We start from the raw sequence: 22,942 nt of genomic DNA, 5'->3' as shown, positions 1-22,942 counted from the left end.
TCTATGTTTAAGACTAATCTATGTTTAAGGCTACATTTTCCAGTAGCAAGTTGTACAATGGAACTCTGGTCTCAGGTATGACAACCTCAGAAGAGCCTGCTGGATCAGGCCAATGGCCCAGCCAGTCCAGCATCCTACTTGCACAACGGCCAACCAGATGTCTGTGGGAGCCCAGGAAGCAGGATCAAAGCACAATAACATCTCCTCCTCCTGTAGCTTCCAGCAACTCGTATTCAGAAGCATTACTGCCTCGGGCCATGGAGTCAGAGCATAGCCATCATGGCTAAGAGTGATGAATAGCCTTTAAATACAGTGGTACCTTGGGTTAAGAACTTAATTCGTTCTGGAGGTCCGTTCTTAACCTGAAACTGTTCTTAACCTGAGGCACCACTTTGGCTAATGGAGCCTTGCGCCACCAACCGTGCGATTTCTGTTCTCATCCTGAAGCAAAGTTCTGAACCCAAGGTACTATTTCTTCGTTAGAGGAGTCTGTAACCTGAAGCATCTGTAACCCAAGGTCCCACTGTAGTATGTTTAAAATAGTTAAGTGGGGAACCTGAGGTCCTTCATGTGTTGCTGGACTGCAAGTCCCACCATCCCTGACTGTTCACCATGCTGGCTGGGGTTGATGGGATATGGAGTCAAACAAGCCACAGTTGCCCCACGACTTTGCTGAATACTGGATTGCTCTATGAGATACACATGTCCTGAAGATAGGAGCAATCATCGATCAGTAACTGATCCATCTTTTTTCCCTGGTTTCCCTTTTTCCAATCCTTCAACAGATTGAAACCTGTTCTTTGAGATGTAAATTGCTAGAACAAACAGTAATTGAGGCAGAAAAGACGTCAGGAGCACTGAATCTTTGGAGAGCATTCCAGAAAACAGAATTACACTCCCGATTACCCAGCACTCATTGCTATTAATTATCACTGGGCTTAAAATGGATCCCTGAGTGATGTCCCAATTAAATGACTTTACTGATTAAGCACATTCCAATTAAGTGGTGTGTACTTGGCAGTACTTGAAAAATTGCACCATTTACACAAAAATATCATGCAAATAGAGCAGTTGACACATCCCTATTTAGGAGCTACTGCTGCTGAAACCAAAGTGTTCTGCTATTGCCAATTTGTTCCCATTGTACAGAATGTAATTGCCTCCTTACAAAAATAAAGAATGGTATAGGGACTTTTTCTGTTGGAGCTCCTGCCCCTTGTTTATGGCCGGGGTTGCATGGCAGAAAGACCTATTAATTCTGTGTTCTTATAGACGACAGATTGCAATTGATGTAGTAACTGAGGAAAAAGAGAGATAATAAGCAGCCATAGTGCAGAGGGCCATGGACAGATTTTTTAAAAATAATAATATAATGCTTAGATGAATGCACAGCTCATCACCCAAGCCATTTGGACAAAAGTTGCGCAAAAGATGCTGAGAAGCTCCTGGAGAGGGGGAGCTGCATTTCTCTTGCACAAAAACTTCTTACATCAGGTCATAATATTTATTCGTCTAGCCCAGGAGCGTCTAGCCCAGCCTGAGAGCTACATTCCTTCATGGGAGAAGCTTCCAGGGCCCACATACAAACGTGGGGGGATGTGACTCTTACCTTTATATGGCAGTTTACATTCCAGCCACGCACAAACCAGAGATTTCTTCACACTCACAGCCTTTTCCATCTTCCATCCATGCAAGGAAGAAGCATTGCCACATCTCAGGGACAACGAAAAGGCATATAAGGAGACAGCATATGTTGGGTTTGGAACTTAACTGGTTAAGTTGTTCCCATGATGCCTCAGCATTCTGACGTCAGCTTTAGAAGCTGGGAGGAGTCTGGGAGGAGTTTCGTTTCTGTTCCTCTCTCGGTCTCTGTGAGAGAAGGTGGCAGTTTGTCATGGCTGCGGTGAGCCCAGGAGATTCCTGGGGAAAGTCGGAATAAAGAACTGTAAATAGACAAACCTGGTCTCTGTGTGCGTTTGTCTGAAGCTACGTGAAGCTACGTGACAGTTTTCGCTGCTGTGTTCAACTCTGCTGAGGCGTGACTGGAGAGCTACTGGAGACGGAGCTGAGTGGCGCAGCTCGGAGGAAGCGCGCCGGGCATAAAGAGCTAATTGTGGATCGTAAATCAATTAGCGGGGGTCACGCCAAACCAATAAATCAATTCCACAGGTTATGGACCCTTAATCACCGATCGTAAAAACTGTCACAGGAACGCTTTGAAGTGCCGGAATGCGTTTGAAGTCTGCGGTCTGAAGCAGAGACGCTGGCAGGAGTTTTTGCCTGGTGTTAAGAGGCAAAGGAGAGCTGCGGAGCTAAGAGAGCAGCTGAAAGACACAAAGTGGTTTGCCTGTGCTGAGAGCTGAGTGCTGGGAGCTGAAGAGCAGCTGGAAAATCGTTTCCCGACGGATGGGTGCCGGAGGAGCTTGTAATCTGTGAGTACAGCTTGGGGCCCCTTGGGAGAACGGAAGACAATGGCAGGCAGCCAGGTCTTGGAGGACATTGCGTTTGAAATGCAGGAGGCCAGAGCCCTGGAGAAAGCATTGAGAAAAGCCTGGAGATGGCTGGTGCCCCTGTTCCTGATGTTTTAGCCTCAAGGAGTGCTAGTGAGCAGATCGGGGGGGCGAAGGATTCCAAAGGCAAGTGTAAAGGCTTGTCCACTGTGCGTGCTGGAGTGGAATGTCAACAAAGCAGGTTCCCAGAAAGCCGCAGTGGGAGCCAGGCCAGAGGGGGCGGAGCTGGCAAGGAGTGCTTTTCCGGGAGAAGGAGGGCCAAGCCAGCTGGGAGGAGCCCCGGGCAGTGTTTTTCCACTGGAGTTCGTCATTGCTGCCCATGGAGAGCGGAGACAGCTGGGCAGGAAGGTCCCAAGGTCAACCAGCTGAGTTCCCATGGGAACCAGTCTCTGAGAGGAGGCCAGCGTGGGAACGCAAGGGAAGGACGTGGTTCAGACGCTGGGGAGGGTTGTTTTCTTATCACTGCTTCTATGGCAACTGTGAAGAACAACTCCAGCCAGGACACGGTGACGCGCTGGGTTTTGAATACTACTATTGGTCGTCACCTGCTAAGCGAGCCTGCTGGCGAAATGCGGAACTGCAGGGCTGTTTCAACAGGACACAACTGTGATGTTAGCAGACGGAATGAGAAAGTCGGTTTCTGCTGTGGCTAACATGTTTTTTTCTCCTTTACAGGAGGAGCTAGAGGTCTACGTTGTGCCGGGACTGAATTGTTGTTTGTTATCTGTATCAGCTCTAATGAAGCAGGGATACATTTGCTTTGAAAATGACACCTGATCCATTTTCAGAGGGGGGAAACAAGTGGCCAACGTGAAAAGGGGGCAGAACAATCTCTTTGTTCTGGAGTCACCTCTGGAGGGTGGTGGGAATGCTGGAAAAGCACAGGCGCAGTGTGCTAAGGTTCCCAGTCATGTGCAAAAGCTGCACAGGTGCACAAAAGGGTACAAACTCCGGAAATGTGGGAGGTCCCTAGGGTGCAGGGCATGCAAGGGTGCACAGGTACATGGTTTTCCCGGGTTTGGGAGGGTAGCCAAAGAGCCCTTTGAGCTCTTTGAGGCAGGTGGTCCAAAGGTTCAGGAAATGATCTTCTGTGGATATGATCCTGCAACCAATGGGTGGAAGTTTGCATACCCAGAGGGTGATCAAACCAAGCTGCTGGTCAGTAAGCAGGCTGAGTTCTGTGAACAGGGTGGGTGTTCAAGGCTCAGGGATGGTCCTGTTTTTCTCTCAGAATGTCTGTCTGATTCTGAGGAGGAAAGGGAGCCAGAGGCTGATCCCGGTGATAGGGACCAGGTCCAGGATCAGGGTTCAGAACCCGGTGATGGGGACCAGGTCCAAGATCAGGGTTCAGGGCAGGTCTGGGCATCTCCAAAGGTTGTGAAAGGAGTGTCCAGGTGTGAGGCTTCATCTCCGGTTAGCGTAATGGAGAAAGCTCACAAACAGGGTGTCAAGTCAGAGGGGGAAGAGTCTGACGGAGAAGACACAACTGCTGGCCCAAATGGGTCAGTAGGGTATCAGGTCACAAGTGCGTGGAAAAGTGTCGCACAGTGTGATTCTGGGAATGTTGAAGGGGTTCAACAGGTGCCTGGGAAAGATGCCGGGAAGTGGCATAAGGCAAAGGGGAAGGTGTTGAACTCAAAAAGGTCTTGTCAGAATGGTTCGGCAAGAGGGGGTGTTGGGTTTGGAACTTAACTGGTTAAGTTGTTCCCATGATGCCTCAGCATTCTGACGTCAGCTTTAGAAGCTGGGAGGAGTCTGGGAGGAGTTTCGTTTCTGTTCCTCTCTGGTTCTCTGAGAGAGAAGGTGGCAGTTTGTCATGGCTGCGGTGAGCCCAGGAGATTCCTGGGGAAAGTCGGAATAAAGAACTGTAAATAGACAAACCTGGTCTCTGTGTGCGTTTGTCTGAAGCTACGTGAAGCTACGTGACAGTTTTCGCTGCTGTGTTCAACTCTGCTGAGGCGTGACTGGAGAGCTACTGGAGACGGAGCTGAGTGGCGCAGCTCGGAGGAAGCGCGCCGGGCATAAAGAGCTAATTGTGGATCGTAAATCAATTAGCGGGGGTCACGCCAAACCAATAAATCAATTCCACAGCATAGTAGGGCTAGTGTGGAACGCGGCCTGGGAAGAGGGCATAGCCTAGAGAGAGTTCTGAGGGCCACATAGAGAGGCCTGGGGAGGGCAACAATCTGCTCCAGCCCTGAGGTCCCCCAGCCCTGAGCTAGCCCTACTCTGAGTGGCAACGGTTCCTCAGAAGCTCAAGCAGAAGTCTATTTCAACCTTGCTGTTTTAGGTGGAGATGCGAGGGGTTGAATGTGGGATCATCTGCACACAAAGCAGGTGCTCTACCACGGGACTAAGAGGTCCTCGCCAACCACAGAAGACACAGCAAAAATAGCTGTTTTGCATGCAGAGGTGACCTTCCAGATCTCCAAGAAGAAGCACGCATTGATGATGGAATGACACATGATTCATGAAGTGGGTTCACCACTGAAAGTCACCTTTTCCCTTCTCCTCCATACAGTGGTTCCTTGGGTAACAGATGCTTCAGGTTACAGACTCCACTAACCCAGAAATATTACCTCAGGTTAAGAACTTTGCTTCAGGATGAGAACAGAAATCCTGCGGCAGCTGTGCAGCGGCAGCGGGAGGCCCCATTAGCTAAAGTGGTGCCTCAGGTTAAGAACAGTTTCAGGTTAAGAACGGACCTCCAGAACAAATTAAGTTCTTAACCTGAGGTACCACTGTAACATGTAGAACCAGCTCGTTCCCCTTGCCCATGGTGCAATTCCATCACACTGTGCATTTCCTCACCACCCAAAGTAGCAGTGAGAATCAGGGCAGGGGAGCCGCACACTGTGACGATGCCGCGCGACACAGGGAAAGTGATCCTTAACATAACCTGGGGGTGAGGGCAGAAGCCTCATGTCAGCCATAACGTTTAGTTCCACCTTTACGTAAGACAACGTTGCAAGAATGCAAGAGCTTTGCAGCAGGCCAGGAATTGCTTCAGAAGTCAGTACTTTTTCATATTCTTTGCACTTACGGCACATCAGTTTTCATTACATCAGGCTTCCATTATTTCTGAGATATACTAATTTCCTTTTCAATATAGCTGCTGCAATAACTGATACCTATTGTGGCTTCCCTGCTTGTGGAAACTTATGAAGAGCTTATATGAGGGAGGAAAAAGATAACCCTGATGCTACCCAGATGTTACAGACTCCCCCAAAAAATGCCAACTCTTTACAAGGCAGGCCCTATGTTGGCAGCATTAATGCTTCTTCTATTCTTGCACCTATGACTAATTATTGCAATGATGACGTAATAAAACCGCACAGCTTATTAGGGCTTGGTTATATATTGGTACAGGTCATACATTAGTGTCCCTGCCTGGCCACTGATGGTGTGTGCACATGTCTCATGGTTTTCTCTTTTTCCTTGGGAAACCACATCATAAGCATTTCTTTAAAGTTGCTTTGTATGTGGGCCACAATTCTAGAAAAAAGAATGTTGTTAAATGGCTTCATATGAAAGGATTGCATTAAGTCTTTTGAATAATTGCTTTTAAAAAAATAAAATATAATATAATGCCTGGACTTTATGTGAATTCTAATAAGATTGTCTTTTGGAAGAGGTTATTGGAAACATTCTATGGATACAACATTTCTAAGCCGTTCATATTTGGAGGCCTGAGAAGGATCAAATGGTAACATGAAGTACAGTAAGTGACAGTAAGAAAAGAAGGTGTTGAAGGCTGGTACCCCATTTCTTCAAATCCTAGAGAATAGGCCTTCAGATAAATGAGACAATGTACAATGTTATGTACAACGTTGCCCAGAAATTTCCATTGATCCAGGGCAAGGGTAAAACTAATCTACAGGTCCAGAGACAAAACGTAACTGCATGTTGTAAGAACATACGAGGGGCCTAATGGGTCATGTCAATGGCCGGCTTTGCCCAGGATCCCACAGTGGCCCCTCAGATGCCTGCTGGAAACCATCGTGTGCTGTAGTGGTTAAGAGCAGTGGACTCATAATCTGGTGAACCAGGTTCGATTCCCCACTCCTCCACATGCAGCTGCTGGGTGACCTTGGGCTAGTCACACTTCTTTGAAGTCTCTCAGCCCCACTCACCTCACAGAGTGTTTGTTGTGGGGGAGGAAGGGAAAGGAGAATGTTAGCCGCTTTGAGACTCCTTAGGGTAGTGATAAAGCGGGATATCAAATCCAAAACTCCAACTCCAACTCCTCCCTCATGCAGGACCCAAGCAGAAGGCCACTCTTCCCTCCTGCGGTTTCCAGCAACTGGTATTCAACCAGGGAGGCAGAACATAAACGTGGATTTAAAGGATTTCATTTTCGATATATATTTCCTACAGGTCATACTTGTATTTTGATGCCGATGAAAAGTGTAGCACCATACAACAGAAAACGAGCGAACCAAGTGACTTTAAAACAGCAGAATTTGGGAAAACGACCTTGAACAGTTTGAGACTGGCTCAGAAAATGAACCAATTCTTCTGTAGAGGGAAACTGGAAATAGGCTCATTTCTTGAACCAATCCCCCTGCATACAATTTCCCCTCCGAAATACTCTCCCCTTTTACCTTTTTTTTAAAGAGAGAGAGAGAGAGAATTCCATGCTGACAAGGGAGCTGAGGAGGGAGAAAGGATGTAGGATTGTCTTTCTCCTGCCCTCGCTATTCTTCTGAAGTGTTCCTTCTGAGGTGTTTGGGGGAATGTCAGGAAGATGGAGATAGAGGGAGTTGAAAGAGAAAATTCTTCTTCTGTCCTCAGTGCCACTGCTCCATCCAAGCTGAAATGTAAATAAGAGAATCTTTTAAGGATGGGGTAGAGAGGGTCCCTTTTCAGCCTGAAAATTGATGAGGTCAGTATGGTTGAGGTGGGTCTTGAACGCCTGCCTCTCCTTTGAGGTGGGGTTTTAAAAGCCCCTGGAATGTTGCACCGATGCAACACTATGACTTGTATCTCACCACAGGAACACATTAAACTGTCTTAAACTGAGTCAGACCATTGCTTCATTCAGTTCAGTACGGTCTACACTGACTTGTGGCAGCCCTCAAGAATTGGCTAGCTCACTACACACTCTACAAGAGTATCTCTTCCACCTGTGAAATGTTGGGAAGTATGTTACATATTTGGACTGAATGCTTTTCTAAGGAAGGGGCAGTTGTGTTGTGGTAATATTATTGTTCGGCAGCTGGGAATATGCTGATGTGCTAAAGGTTCTAAAAGAATTTGCTGATACGTATACTCTCAGAATCTCTGTCCACCATATGTAAGAAATCCTGGAGAATATCTGAGGTGCAACAGGAGAAGAAGAAGAAGAAGAAGAAGAAGAAGAAGAAGAAGAAGAAGAATTTGGATTTGATATCCCGCTTTATCACTACCCGAAGGAGTCTCAAAGCAGCTAACATTCTCCTTTCCCTTCCTTCCCCACAACAAATACTCTGTGAGGTGAGTGGGGCTGAGAGACTTCAGAGAAGTGTGACTAGCCCAAGGTCACCCAGTAGCTGCATGTGGAGGAGCGGAGACGCGAACCCGGTTCACCAGATTACGAGACTACCGCTCTTAACCACTACACCACACTGGCTCTCAGGAGATAGGCAAATGTCCCATTCTTCAAAGGGGTGGAAATGAAGATCTGAGAAAATGCAGTCTGACTTCAGTACTGGAAAAATAACAATAAAAGAGATCATAAAGGAGTCAAATTGCAAGTATCTCGATAATAATGCAGTGATAAGTAGGAGCCTGCGTGGCATTGTCCTGTCATTATCTTTTTTTCTTAATTGGGTTCCTAACATAGTAGATTGTAGGAATGCTGTGGACATAATTTATCTTGATTTCAGTAAATCATGTGGCAAAGTCCCCTATGATAGTTTGGTTAGCAAGCTGGTTAAATGAGGGTTAGATGATAGTGGATTCGGAGGAGGCTAGAAAACCATAATTGAATAATGCTAATACATGGTGCCTCATCAAACTGGAGGGAAGCTGCAGTGGGGTGCCATTGGACTGTGTCCTGGTCTGGTACTCTTCAACTTTTTTTTTACTGATGGCTTAAGAGCAGAGGTGGAGGGAAACTGTATCCAATTTGAGATGACACAAAACTTTAGAATTAATCAGTACTTGGAGTGAGGCTCATAAAGAGCAGGGGAGTCCTGGGTCCTAAGTTAAACCTGGACTGGAAATGCTCCAGATACTGGTTTGCTAGAACTTTTGGAAAAACCCAGAGTGGGCTTTTGCACATTACACAATGTACTAAGATAGTTAAATATTTTTGTAGGAGAGAAACCAAAACTGAACTAATGACAGATTACTCTCAGAGAAAAGTTTTCTAAATATTTTGAAGACAGTGTTCTGGCAAAAGCCTAACTGTGCCATAAGTTATTCATAATTTTTAAAAATAGCAGTATGTATTTTAATTATATTCTTAAATTTTTAATTGGAAACCGGCAGCGTTTATTTCTTTTTAAGCTTATGATACCCAAAGGAGGCTCTCTTTCCTTTTTCGTTGTTATTAATAACATCCTGGTAATAATTATTTGACATATTGAAAAATAAAAAGAGCTGAACTAATGAGCCTCCTCCTTTGCCAATGTCAGTCTGGAACAGAAGTACTAAAATCAAAGCTCCCATCAAGACTCTTTAAGTAATGAGGCTTCTTTGTCTGAATCACCTCCCATGCTTGCCTTGATCCTTTAAAAGGGTGACTGCCTTATTTGCCGATGATGATAAGTCATACAATTGTCCAACACAGAGCCAAAGGTATATTGTGAGACAATTAAAGACATATTATCAATAGGTCACAACAGAAGACAGCAAAGCGGCCTGGTAGTAGGAAGAGCTAGCTGTTATTGCAGGAATGGGAAACAGGAACCCCCAAACTTACCAGAAAACAGTATGTGGTAGCAAGGGGAGTCTCATTCTCCCCCCACCTTTTTTTGAAAAACATTTTTATTTGATGGTCCATCAGCTTAGTTTGCCATTCTTCTCTGGTTGGGACTTTGTCTTGTTTCCCTCTCTGGGCTAATAACACCTGGGCAGCTGTTGTTCCATATATAAAGAGTCTTTTCTGGTCTTTTCCCAGTACGCTTCTGAGCACAATTCAAAGTGTTGGTGCTGACCTTTAAAGCCCTAAACAGCCACGGTCCAGTATACCTGAAGGAGCGTCTCCACCCCCATCGTTCTGCCCAGACACTGAGGTCCAGCGCCAAGGGCCTTCTGGAGGTTCCCTCACTGCGAGAAGCCAAGTTACAGTAGTGGCACCCGCCCTGTGGAACGCCCTCCCACCAGATGTCAAAGAGAAAAACAACTACCAGACTTTTAGAAGACATCTGAAGGCAGTCCTGTTTAGGGAAGCTTTTAATGTTTAATAGATTATTGTATTTTAATATTCTGTTGGAAGCCACCCAGAGTGGCTGGTGAAGCCCAGCCAGATGGGTGGGGTATAAACAATAAATTATTATTATTATTATTATTATTATTATTATTATTATTATGGGATGTCAGTACCTGTAATTCCTAATAAAACTGCTTCTGGTTTTTTAACAAAAGTTATTTTAAACATTTTTTTCAATTCTTTGTATATCATCTCTCAGAAAGCTTTTACCACCTTACACGTCCACCACATATGATAAAAGGTACCTTCTTTTTCTTTACATTTCCAGCAGGTATTTGTACTTGTCTTATACATTTTTGCCAGGGGAGTCTCATTCAGCATGCTGCAAGTGTGTTTTCTGACTGGCTGGCTGTGGCTCACAGGGGACTGGCTTCAGAACTGGCAGCTAGCCATGTACTTGTAGCATCCTTTGTCAGTATCTCAGCCCACAGGCAGAGGTACCTGGCCTCCCCCGAGGCAATTGAGCGAGATACTGTTGTTTACCGTCCGTCTGCGACTGCCGGCAGGCTAGGTAAACAAACCGGCGATCCTCCTCAATCGTGAGCAGGACACACCCTCCTCCTTCTCTCCCTCCCTGCACTCCCCCAGGGAGGGGAAATGAGACAGACAGGAGTCCTCTCTACATGTTTTATTCCTGTCATTCAACAGTACATAGAAATGTGACTGTTCCCTTCAGACTCCATCAGAAGAGTCTCACACTCCTCCCCTGTACTTCCAGTACAGGTCATATGACACACTGAGCTAACATCCGGTGCTCAGTACAGAGAATAGGCTCCACCTTTTCTCCAACAGTACATCTGCAAAACCACAACATCCTGTTTTGCATTCCAGCCATCTGGAGCTGGCTTTTGCCTTGGTGCTTTTTCCTGACATCCTCCCCCAAAAGCATCAATTGGCAAAACATGATCCAGAGAAGAGAACAAACAGTTGTTATACATATAACAGTCCCCTGTTGTTTCAGTTCCACCCTTGGAACTTCCCATCACTGGTTTCACCAGTGTACCTCTCTGGTTGTCTGGCTTCCAAGGAATGAGTGCTTCTGCATTACCTTGGCTTGCTACCCTCTGTTGTGTCTTTGTCTCTGACTTAGACACTGCTTCAACCTGCTTTGAGTTGTTAACAATAGCAACACATGCAACAGCTAAGTTAGCAAACTCTTTTGAGTACCTCTTTGGTGGTACACCCTTTGTGACTCTCTCAGACCTGCGTATGAGGTGCTGATCCTCTCTGCTCACTGGTTCAACCTCTGGACTCTGTTGAGAACCAGTAGCTATCAGTGGTTCTTCCTTCACCTGTGAAGGTCTATCCATTGTGTGAGATTTCCTCTCAATGACTGTTACAACTGAACTCTCTGAGCTATCACTGTCATCGTCAGTACCACTGTAATCTGTGACATCAGAAAAATCATCAACATCATCTGAATTGCCACCTGTGGGAAATGTTTGTTCTACAACCCGCTCTTGCTCTGGAGCACTCTCTAGGAACTTTGTGAGAATCACCTGACCAGATTCAGACAAAATTACCCTGTAGAGACCTTTTTCATAACCCACAAAAATGCCTCTGGCATTCTTTACTCCACCTGGAGCTTCTGTTCTCACATGAGACCCGAAAACCTTAAAATAGGCAACAGAAGGTTTTCTATTGAACAGCTTCTCAAAAGGAGAACATCCCAACTCTGTTGAGACTTTTCTCAACCACACATGAAGATAGGACGCTAGCGATTCGGCCCAATATTCATGTGGCAAATGTGAACTCAGCAATTGCGCATTCATCCCCTTTTGCAATTCTTTGTTCACTCTCACACAGACCCCCCTGTTCCACGCTTCTTGCGAAACTGCCACTTTGTGGTCTATCCCTTTTCCATCCAGGAACTTCTGAAACTTCTGTAACAGAAAAACTTGTTTGTCATCTGTGAAAAGACAATCAATGTTAGCATCATGCATACTTTTAACCTTGTCACAAAACTCCTGAAACTTTTCTAAAGTTTCTTGCGGTTTCTCCATCATATAAACCCAAGAATAATTAGTGAAACAATCCACACACACAAGGTAAAATCGTGCACCGCCTCTAGATGGTTCTAGAGGACCAATCACATCAGCATACACCCGCTGAAATGCTCTGTCGACCTTTTTCGTCACCTTCCTGGTGCTCACACTGGTCACACCTGCAAGAGAGATTTCGTTGGAAACAGAAGAATTACATTTCATGTAATCACTTTGATCAAAAGTCAACAAATACAGTCCATCTTTCTCTTTGGCAGTAAGAAACAGTTCTCCATCTTTGTAGATCTTGCAGCTTTTAGCATCATAGGACAGTTTCAGTCCTTTCTTTGCAATCTGCGACACATTCAGCAGATTAAATCTCAGTTCTGGAACCAGGTAAACATCACTTATAGTCAAGTTCAGACTCTCAAGATACACAGTTCCAATTCCGGTCGCTTCCAACTCCTGACCGTTGGCCTGTTTCACAGCGAAGCTTTGCTTCTTCAACGTCGTAAACAGTCCTCTGTGCGGGCACATATGAACCGTGGTGCCCGTGTCTATTATGAACGAGTTCCCAACATCTGGCGTGGTTCCTTTCGCCATCATAGCCTTTGCAGGTTTCACCTGGCACTTGCAGCGGCTTTTGCCTGACGCCTCAGGCTTCGTAGAGCTGCTCTTTGCTCCTCTTGACTGGCGCGGCTTCTTACAGTTTCGCTGTAGATGCCCAGTCTGTCCACAATTGTAGCATCGGACAGCACTCAATGCTACACCATGCTCCCTAGTAGCATCATCAGTGGGGAAATTAGAACTCCGTTCCTTCCTCCCCCTGTCAGCAACACCCATTGCACCTTGTTCAGGAACACCAACAGTTCCAACAGCCACAGTTCCTGCACTCTCCCCTCTGGGGTCAAAGCTCTCCTCAGCTTTCGTTGAGCTCTTAGGAACTTGGCCAGCATCATCTTGGCTCACCCCTTCTGGGGTAGTTATCCATCCAGACCCTGATGAATAACTGTCTCTGGTCAGGGGAGATGAGTTAGGCAAGTCTCCCCCCTTCTTGGCATCCATTTTGAATCCAAGCCTCTCGCTTTCCAGCCCACACTCTCAAACAAACTGTAAAATCCAACAGTTGTTTTTTCCTTTTCTCACGCAGCAAACTGCAAGTTGTTTACGGTCTTTTGCACCTGGCAGCTGAACTCAGGCTGCTATTGAAAGTCCCTTCCAAGAGCACGTAAACTTTGTAGCCAAAACATTCTCTGGTTTTGTTTCGCTTTCCCAGGCTCACTGTCCAGCCCCTTTGCCAGTAACTTTCCAACTTTCCGTTACCTAGCAACAATGCATTTCAATAGGACTTCTTATCTACCACAAGAATTTGTGGAATGCAGGCCTCTTCTCCCGGAGCTGTATTTTTCCAAGACGCAGCTCCCCGTGAACCAGTGAATTTATCAGACTGCGTTCACACTTTTAGCCCGAAATGCAGCATACCTTGAGCTCCGTTGCTTGGAACACACCTCTTCTTTCCACCAGCTGTCTGTTGAGCCTCTGGCTTCTGTCAGACGCTTGCCTTCTCCCTTGGAGCAGAGGAGGACAATCCACCAGCCTCTCATGCAGATGTCCGATGAATCGCAACCATCCGAAGGCTGCCATATGTCAGTATCTTCATCAGCCCACAGGCAGAGGTACCTGGCCTCCCCCGAGGCAATTGAGCGAGATACTGTTGTTTACCGTCCGTCTGCGACTGCCGGCAGGCTAGGTAAACAAACCGGCGATCCTCCTCAATCGTGAGCAGGACACACCCTCCTCCTTCTCTCCCTCCCTGCACTCCCCCAGGGAGGGGAAATGAGACAGACAGGAGTCCTCTCTACATGTTTTATTCCTGTCATTCAACAGTACATAGAAATGTGACTGTTCCCTTCAGACTCCATCAGAAGAGTCTCACACTCCTCCCCTGTACTTCCAGTACAGGTCATATGACACACTGAGCTAACATCCGGTGCTCAGTACAGAGAATAGGCTCCACCTTTTCTCCAACAGTACATCTGCAAAACCACAACATCCTGTTTTGCATTCCAGCCATCTGGAGCTGGCTTTTGCCTTGGTGCTTTTTCCTGACATCCTTGTGGGAAATTAAATTATATGAATCCCCGTTCACCTACGTGTGGACCCAAAATGATTAGGTGGGTGCCTGGATTCAAAATGAGGGGCTTGTGCACAGAGAGCCCCAGAGTATTAAACTCATAAAAGTGCAGCCTAGCACTAGGAATATAGGCTGCTAGACCACCGGTCTTCAGTCTTCCATGATTTCCTTACACGTGAATATATTACAATTAATCACGCAGATCACCAACTGATGCTCCCGTCGTCAAAGAATCAACATGCATGTGTGAACAAGTCCAGCATTTGAATCAAAGTGCAGAAACTAGCTGGAAAGTCACGCCAATGCTCCCTTTAGTCTCAGCACAAGCCCATTAATTGAAATGGCACATTCAAAGTACCAATAAACATCAGTGTGCAAAGCAAGCAGAAGTGATTGATTGAACAATTTGGCATCAGAGCAGTTGCTTAGAACAAAGAGTCTTATTATCTGATCATTGACATAAACATTTGAAAGGAGGGGATTAATTCCTCTGCATGAAAGATGCTTTAATTCTCAAGCTGGGTCTTTTCTCCTGTGTTTATGTGTGTGTAGTTTACTTTTTCCTTTCCCCCCTTCTTTTTTATTTATTAAAAAACCCCACAGTTTTACAAGTTATTTGGCAGGGCTCCCACTGCACTTTGGAGAATGTGTCCATTAGCTGATTAGCAGTGTATTCCGATATGAAACGTCAGACTGCTGAGCTAAAGGGAACTGGGGATTAGCCCTCTCCAATCCACATATAAATTGTGTTCGTGGCACAGCATAGACCAAGGACGCCACACTGACTCAGAAGTAATCAAAAGATTTCTTATTGGTTCCTTTTTGAATGAGTCCAGGATTCATCGGTTGTTTCAAACTCACCATTTTGAAGACTTCTGACTGATATGATTTATTGAAGTCATGAGCCAGAATTGATGAGCACAATAAAAAGACCAGGTATCTGAGTCTTTATTCCTCCCATGAAGAACAGCAATGCATTTTCTCAACAGGCAAGTAGGCAAGATACATACATCAGTAAATGATACTGTTTTCCTGCCTGTATTGGTTGCAAACCACACAGGAAGCTTTTCCCTTTAATAACGTAGTTATAATAACACTTAAAAGCAGCACAAAATGTGACAAAACAATACAGAGCAGTTGTACAATCCATATCAATATCAGTTACAGATTTCATTGGTCCAAACGTGTAGAAGAATAGAAATAAAAGTGCCACTTGTGATATAAATAAGATAGTTCCAGTGGTACCTCGGGTTAAGTACTTAATTCGTTCCTGAGGTCCGTTCTTAACCTGAAACTGTTCTTAACCTGAAGCACCACTTTAGCTAATGGGGCCTCCTGCTGCCATGCGCCGCCAGAGCACGATTTCTGTTCTCATCCTGAAGCAAAGTTATTAATCTGAAGCACTATTTCTGGGTTAGCGGAGTCTGTAACCCGAAGCGTCTGTAACCCGAGGTACCACTGTATAGGTTCACAATGGCATGCATAGAAAGTTTTCCGACTGGTGGTCCTTAAACCTAGGTTCCTGCTTAGCCCTGAAGGAAAACACTCTCTTGTCAAGTGACTGATACCTTGCCACCCATCTCCAACCCATCTCAGAGAGAAAAGTTAGTTGAGCCAGGCCAAAGTTTTTTGTGGAGCTAGGAAACACAGGCGTTTGAACAGCCAGCTTCCTCTTTCTCTTCCTCCAATAACTGAAGCCACAATTTTTAAAAAATAATTTCATTTTTCATTTTCTCGTTTTACAAATATTTTAACAAAAAACCAAAATCTTTACATAATCCCCTTCCCTCCCCTCCTTTCTGCGGTTATTTATTTAATATATTTTGCTACTGTATATCCAGTTCAAACCTATTTACTAATTTCCCCTTTATATTCCCTTTTAGTTATTTCTTACTGCACGTGTTTATGTCAATCTTTCTAATGTTATAAGTTGTTTACATCTTCAAATAATCAATAAATTTTCCCCATTCTGTTTTAAAAAGTCTCTCTCCTTGGTTTCTTATTTTTCCGGTACGTTTCAGCATTTCTGCATACTCCTTCAGTTTTAATTGCCAGTCCTTCTTCGTTGGAACTGCTTCTTCTTTCCATCTCTAGACATAAATCACTTCGGCAGCCTTAGTAGTGTACATAAATATTCCCCCCACCCTGTTCTTTGGGTATCTCTCTACCAATTATACCTCAAAGAAAAACTTATGGTTTCGTTTTTTTAAACAAAGGTTCTCTTCAGCATTTTTTCCAAATCATTATAAATCATTTTCCAGAAAGCTTTTGCTACCTTGCATGAACACCACATATGGGGAAGGGTACCTTCCTTTTATTTCCCAACAGGTATCCGATTCCGAGTTATGCATGTTTGCTCATTTACTAGGAGTCAGATGCCACCTATACATCATTTTCATGTAATTTTCTTCTATTGCATAGCACGCCATAAATTTCAAATTCACATTCCACAATCTTTCCCATGCTGCCATTTCAATATTATGTCCTATATTCATTGTCCAGTGTATCACTGACGATCTCACCTGTTCGTTTTTTGTTTGCCTTCTAATAGCATTTGAGACATTACTTTTTCTAGTTGAGAGGTTTGATTTGTAAAGCTATTATTTTTATCCAACTCATGAAGTTGATAATATTGTAACCAACTCGTTACTATTTCTGCTATTTCTTCAAACATCTTTAATCTGAACTCACCTTCCACCTCTGTTAGCAAATCTCTATATGTTACCCATTCATCACTTATATGTTGTGGCTTCTGTGGGTGAAAGCCATAATGGTCTTTTCCTTTCCAGCTAGTTTTTGTATTTATCCTACACTTTATGTAAGTTTTTCCTAATAACTGCAGTGGTACCTCGGGTTAAGAACTTAATTCGTTCTGGAGGTCCGTTCTTAACCTGAAACTGTTCTTAACCTGAGGTACCACTTTAGCTAATGGGTCCTCCCACTACTGCGGCACCACCGGCGCGTGATTTCTGTTCTCATCCTGAGGTAAAGTTCTTAACCCAAGGTACTATTTCTGGGTTAAAGATAAAGGTAAAGGGACCCCTGACCATTAGGTCCAGTCGTGACCGACTCTGGGGTTGCGGCGCTCAACTCACTTTATTGGCTGAGGGAGCCGGCGTACAGCTTCCAGGTCATGTGGCCAGCATGACTAAGCCGCTTCTGGTGAACCAGAGCAGCGCACGGAAACGCCGTTTACCTTCCCGCCGGAGCGGTACCTATTTATCTACTTGCACTTTGACGTGCTTTCGAACTGCTAGGTTGGCAGGAGCAGGGACCGAACAATGAGAGCTCACCCCACCGCGGGGATTCAAACTGCCAACCTTCTGATCGGCAAGTCCTAGGCTCTGTGGTTTAACCCACAGCGCCATCTGCGTCCCTATTTCTGGCTTAGCAGAGTCTTTAACCTGAAGCGTCTGTAACCTGAAGCGTCTGTAACCTGAAGTGTCTGTAACCTGAGGTACCACTGTATTAGACCTTGGAGGGAACAGAAACTGTTTATCTGAGTGCCTGCCTGTATCTCCAAGATCCAAAACCAGCCCTTCTGCACAGAAATAGCGCAGATGGAAAATGGAACACACAAGCTAAACTGAATCTGATGTAATTTGAGACAAAGCTATCCCAATTCTTCCCCCTCCCCAATCCCTCACCCCACACTGTGAGCACTGCACTGGACCAAAGTGTCTCTCCACTGGCCCACTTCCAAGAGCAGGATTTTGACAATGGATAAGAGTAGGAAGCTATTAATGCAGTGCATGATGAGTTGAAATTATATCTGCGGAAGCTCAGGCTCTTGCAGCGAAACTAGGAGAGTGATTTTTCACATAGTATTTGTTTTAATGTCCATCGCATGATTCTTCTCTGATGGGAAATATACCACCAATTGAATAAACTGGCCTTGGGAGGTAGTTAGGAAGTCTTTCCACTGCCAGGGCATTTAGACTCAAGACAACACAGACTGATGAGAAGCCATTACCTTCCGAAGGTAGCACTGTATATCCCAAGGCTGCGGCCGAGCATCCAAGTCTTTAATTTCTCCCAACTTTGACAACTACAGTAATGAGGAGAAACTTAGAGCAGCTTGTGACAGGAAGAGCTATTGTTATTGTTTTTTCCTGACTAAGCTTCCAAGCCTGCAGCTCTTGGTCTGTTACCAAGGTCCTCATTTCAGCTGGTACTCTGTGCATGACCTAAAACTCCTTGGCTCATTTAATTTCACTCAGTGGGTAACTGCCCAATGAGAGAAGACTCTTACAAGTACACTGAGGAAGCAGACCTTGGCATAGGTTGGTTGCCCTCACTGACAGTAGATAAGCCTGCCCTCATTGGACAAACCCCCCAGATGTTTGCTTCTGCCTAATTTTGTACCTGATCCATTTGCTAAATGCTAACATGGGCATGAACCTCTATTTAGCAACTAATTAGCTTTTATTAGAACAAAAACCTCGTTCTCACTGGCACTACCTTACCAAGTAACCTAAACAATGCTTATGTCTATCTCCACCTCTGTTCTGAATGTGGGACATCCTTGTCACTCAAGTCCAAATATGGCACCAACTAAAGACATTCCATCTCTGTTGGGTCATGACACTCACCTTTGTCCCTTAAACCTGGTGGGAAATTTGCATCTCATCAATTAGCGTACCACCTTTTGCTACCTTTCCCCCCACTAGTCTCATTCTCAATCTAATCAACTTTCATCTCAGAAAGTCATGTCTCCTGAGAGAGACCACATTGCTCAAAATTGCCCAGATTCCCATGAGTTCATTTTGCTTGGCCCTGCATCGGACAAACTAGGGTGAGCTACTCCAACTCCAGTTAGCTCCCGGCCTTGGCCTCTCTAGCCATTTCCCTTGCCCATCTCCATGTTTGCAATCTTCCTTGGGTTAGTCAGGAGCACTTAAAACAGTAGCAGCAAGTATTTTTGTCATCCAGATGTTACTGGGCTCCAACTCCCATCAGCCCCGATCAGCGTGGCTAATGGTCAGGGACAATGGGCATTGGAGTCCACAACATCGGACGTAAAGGGACTCATGCTTTGTGGTCTCCCATAGGGAATATTTCTGGTTTTGATCCACAGGAGAATCTAGATTTTTCATTATGATATTTGTATTGGTGAAATAATGGATGAAGTCAGCCACAGTTTGCAAGCATGTGTTATCCATGTGTTAGTGTGGGTCAGGCATAGGCAAACTCCGGCCCTCCAGATGTATGGAACTACAATTCCCATCATCCCAGACCACTGGTCCTGTTAGGTAGGGATGATGGGAATTGTAGTCCCAAACATCTGGATGGCTGGAGTTTGCCTATGCCTGGTGTGAATGCTGCATTACGGAAGGCCACTTTGGAAAACTGCTTCTGGAAGTAAGCTAAAAAACATCGCTTGCTAGTGGAGCCTAATTGAGGACATTCTCAGTCAGCCTGTACAGCTGAAATCTCCTCCTCCTCCTTTGCATTAGTGTTCCTCGGCCCTTACTGAGGCATAATATTAATCAATTGGTTGATTTCTACCTGAAAAAATAAAATTCACTGTAGGTGTATCACACATACATGTACATGAAACACATACACACACACACACCCCACACTCTTTCTGCAGCAAAATTGCTATTGTTAGAACAGCTGGGGGGAGGAGCAGCAAATTTCACTGAACTAGAGCAAGAATGAGAATGAGATTTACATGTTCTTAATTAGGTCCCTTAAGAACAGCAAAGTTGTCAGGCATTCTTTAAGTTGCGGCCCTTTAAGCCCTAATCTGCAATCATTGGGTCGTTTCACATCCTTTTAAGACATCTTCAAACAATTTTTGGAGACACTAGGACAGATTTAAAGCAAAAGCCCAGCCTGTGAAACCCAGGGTGCAATGTCAATATATTGCTAATATTTCAGGGCTGGGCGGAAGCAGGGTGCATCTCACTTCAGTTAAGATAAAGCAGTTCCTGGGAAAGGCATACCAAAATAAGCGTTGAAAAAGCCACATCTTCTGAAAGTTAAATGGTGTCGTTCGATTATTCTCACTGGACTGGCCTTGCTCTTTTAATGTTGTCAGTTCCGATGAGTTGTTCCTTTATGGTTTCAGCAAACGAGCACTCACTCCCGCACATCTCTTATGAGGTAAACAAGACTGAGAGGTGTGTCCTTCCTTAAATTCAATAAGCAGCTACTGTTGCCACTTTTTGGTCCCAAGCCAGAGGACACTTCTAGCTCCACCTACTGTTGGTCTCCCTGAATTCTAGCTCCACCTACTGTTGGTCTCCCTGCATTCTCTGCCAATCCCAATGGGCTTCAGCCACCACCCTCTAGACTGCCGGTGAGACTAGTCCTGAGTTGCCACAACACTTAGACAACTTGGAGCGGTTTAACAATCTCCAGTTCCCAGGGAAGTCTAGGACTGGTACCTCTATGAGGGAACTAGGGGTCTCCTAACAACTCACGGCACCGTTATCAAACTACATCTCTCAGGATTCTTTGGGAGGAACCCATGACTGTTAACAAAGTGGTGCTTTCAGTGTGTACTGCTGAAGTGACCATAGTAACATTGTATGTATGTCTTCTGGAGGAGCATGATGCACACTTAAGTGTTGGAGGCAAGGCTAGCAGGAATAGTTCTTCCCTTTCTTTCTTTCTTTCTTTCTTTCTTTCTTTCTTTCTTTCTGCTTAACAACCCTAGAGAGTCTGCATATAAAAAGGTTGTAGACATCTAACACACTTTTGAACAATGGAATTATTCCCAATGATTTCCTTTTCGGTTTCATGAAGCGGCAGCTTTACTTTTATCACTGTTTCAATTCATCATTTAGATAGCCTTTTTATATTTTTTTTAAAAAACCGTACAGTTTGCGAAGGGCCATTTCAAGAAGGGAGCCAAAAAGAGGCAGGGATTTTTTTTTTAAGGGGGGGGGGTTAGAGAGGAAGGGGAAAGCAGCGTTCAGTTTCATCCCAGCTCTTATTTATCCTCAGAAAAGCTTGCCGAGGAAAGCTGGAGTGAGTAAGAGTGATTTGTCCAAGGTCACCTTAGTGAGCTCCATACTTGAGAAACAGTTTTAATCCATGTCTCCTCTATCCACATCTAACACAACCGCTGTCCCTAAGGATCCCCTTACAGTCAATGAAAGTTTGGGAAGCCTCCCTTTATTTTCAGAGGGAGAGAGGAATTCTTCTGATGGCTTTCCAAGTTAAAAAGAAAGAAAAAGCCACCTCTGTAAGCCACTTCTTTTCATGTAGCAGAAGAGAGATTGTTTGTTCAATATTATGGAGCAAACCTCTTCCCCTGAGGTAGGTCTGATAAGCTGTCGAACAGGCCATTATTCAGCTTTCTTCAGGTTCTCTCTCTCTCTCTCTCTCTCTCTCTCTCTCTCTCTCTCTCCCCCTTCACCATGTGCAACGTTATTTATCATGCAGATTAAAATAAAGCGTTAAGTCTAGGCATCAAGTTCTTTTGACAGGTAAAACATTGCGCCATTAGCCAGCATCTAAATAAATAATGCAAGTTCCAGAAACAATATTGCTTGCGACGGCTGGAGACATCACAAATTGGGCAACCAGGGGAGAAGAGGAAGAACACAAAGGAAGAAAGGAGGGTGGGAGGGGAAGGAAAGAGAGAGAACAGTGAAAATCACTAAAAATAAACATGCAGTTGCTACAGTACCAAAGGCAGATCTGTATTAGCTGACAGCCTCCACTTTTTAGGGAGACCGTGATGCTACATATTTATTTATTTTCATTAGGCATCTCATCTGCTGGGTTTTCTTTTTTATAGTAAAAGCAAAGATTCCTATTTCAGAACGTTCACATAACATGTGTGTGTGTGTTTGTGTGTTTAAAAAATAATTTGCTAAACTGCAAAGATCAGTTAAATTTGCCAGTCCAATTAGCCCTTTACAGGCCTGGTGTAGAATTTGTGGCATTACAGATGTTACTAAAAATCAACTCTAAACATCCCTGACTGTTGACTGTGCTTAACTATTCTATGTTTGAAATAGCCAACTTGAGGCAGAGTTCTGTGCAACTTAAAGACTCACTTGCCACATTCAGATTGGCTTTAACAAAGTTATCCTTTTACTGTCCCTGTGGATTCACTTCCCCTTGACTGACTTTGCACTCGACATTCAAAATTGGAATGACATTTTGGAGGGCGGTACAAGGAATGAATGAACTTTCACCCACGTCTGTAATGTCTGAATCATGAATTATGCCCCCAGTGGTCCTTAATAACATTTCCCATTTCTTCTGCTCTGTTTTTGCTAGCAAAAAGGATACAAGGATTCCCTTGATGCAGCTTCTCCAGTAGCCAAAAAGAAGATAGCAAGCTGTCTATTGGCACAACAAGCAACTAAATTGCATCTTGCACTTGGAGGTCAGGACTGAGATCACCGCTGGGTTAGCCAAAAGGAAGTTCAAGTTATAATACTAGAATGAATTGACTTGGGGAATAAATCGATTCTTCTCATTTTGGGAGCTATCAGGCTATTAACTGTTGTATATGTACCAACAAAGTGACACCGAAAAAATGAGAAAGGGAGAGAAAGTTGTTAGGAGGAAATTGCATTCATAAATGTTTCACAGATTACCTTTAATTAAGTTGTTCTGTGAATTATAATCACAGCATCCCCAGCTGAACGGAGTCGTGGAATGCCCTACTTAGATGAAAATGTCTTGTCAACAACTGAACTGTTTCTTCTTAAAGAATGCACCACACACAATTATATTTGGTGTTCAAATAAGCACTGCACAGTTAATCCTGGGCCATCACATTCCCCCTCTGGCAGTGTTTAGTTATCAGCTAGAACAGGAGGACTGAATTGTTATCTCATTGGGGTCTCATAGAGAGCTGGTGCCGACATTATTTTTCAGAGTTTACCCGTGTAAATAAGCACTTGGTTCACATAGTCTACTTATACAA

At 44.6% G+C, this 22,942-nt stretch overlaps 1 long non-coding RNA gene across 2 annotated transcripts in view; it reads left to right on the top strand.

Annotated features, from left to right (window-relative positions):
• The window catches only part of LOC308475960, a 32,912-nt gene extending 10,487 nt beyond the window's left edge, over window positions 1-22,425 (top strand). Inside the window, exon 4 of one of the 2 annotated variants that reach the window (XR_013985584.1) lies at window positions 22,288-22,425. This is a non-coding gene — a long non-coding RNA (uncharacterized lncRNA). Of the gene's footprint in view, window positions 1-785; window positions 1,083-22,287 lie in introns of those variants that run through there. The other variant, XR_013985585.1, reaches the window with a different exon arrangement.
• Window positions 22,426-22,942: the final 517 nt, after the last annotated feature.

The sequence above is a fragment of the Podarcis pityusensis genome (assembly GCF_964106645.2).
Source record: "Podarcis pityusensis genome assembly, chromosome: 4".
NCBI lineage: Eukaryota > Metazoa > Chordata > Lepidosauria > Squamata > Lacertidae > Podarcis > Podarcis pityusensis.
This window is presented reverse-complemented; position numbering and strand designations above follow the sequence as displayed.